We start from the raw sequence: 234 nt of genomic DNA on the forward strand, positions 1-234 counted from the left end.
ATTTTAATGATATTTTAAAATGATAATTTAATTAAATAATTAATGCTGAAACTAATATGTAATTTTTTTTATTTTTATTTTTTAGAAAATTGAAAGTATATAATTTTAAAAAGAAAATTAAAACTTGAATTGAGTAATTAAGACGAGATTAGTCACTAATCTTAATTAGTGCAACTTTAAAATCAAAACGTGTTGTTCTCGCGTAGGCTTGTTTGGAAGGTTCGATATGGGGCC

This window comes from Cucurbita maxima, unplaced genomic scaffold (genome assembly GCF_002738345.1).
Source record: "Cucurbita maxima cultivar Rimu unplaced genomic scaffold, Cmax_1.0 Cma_Scf00354, whole genome shotgun sequence".
Lineage (NCBI taxonomy): Eukaryota > Viridiplantae > Streptophyta > Magnoliopsida > Cucurbitales > Cucurbitaceae > Cucurbita > Cucurbita maxima.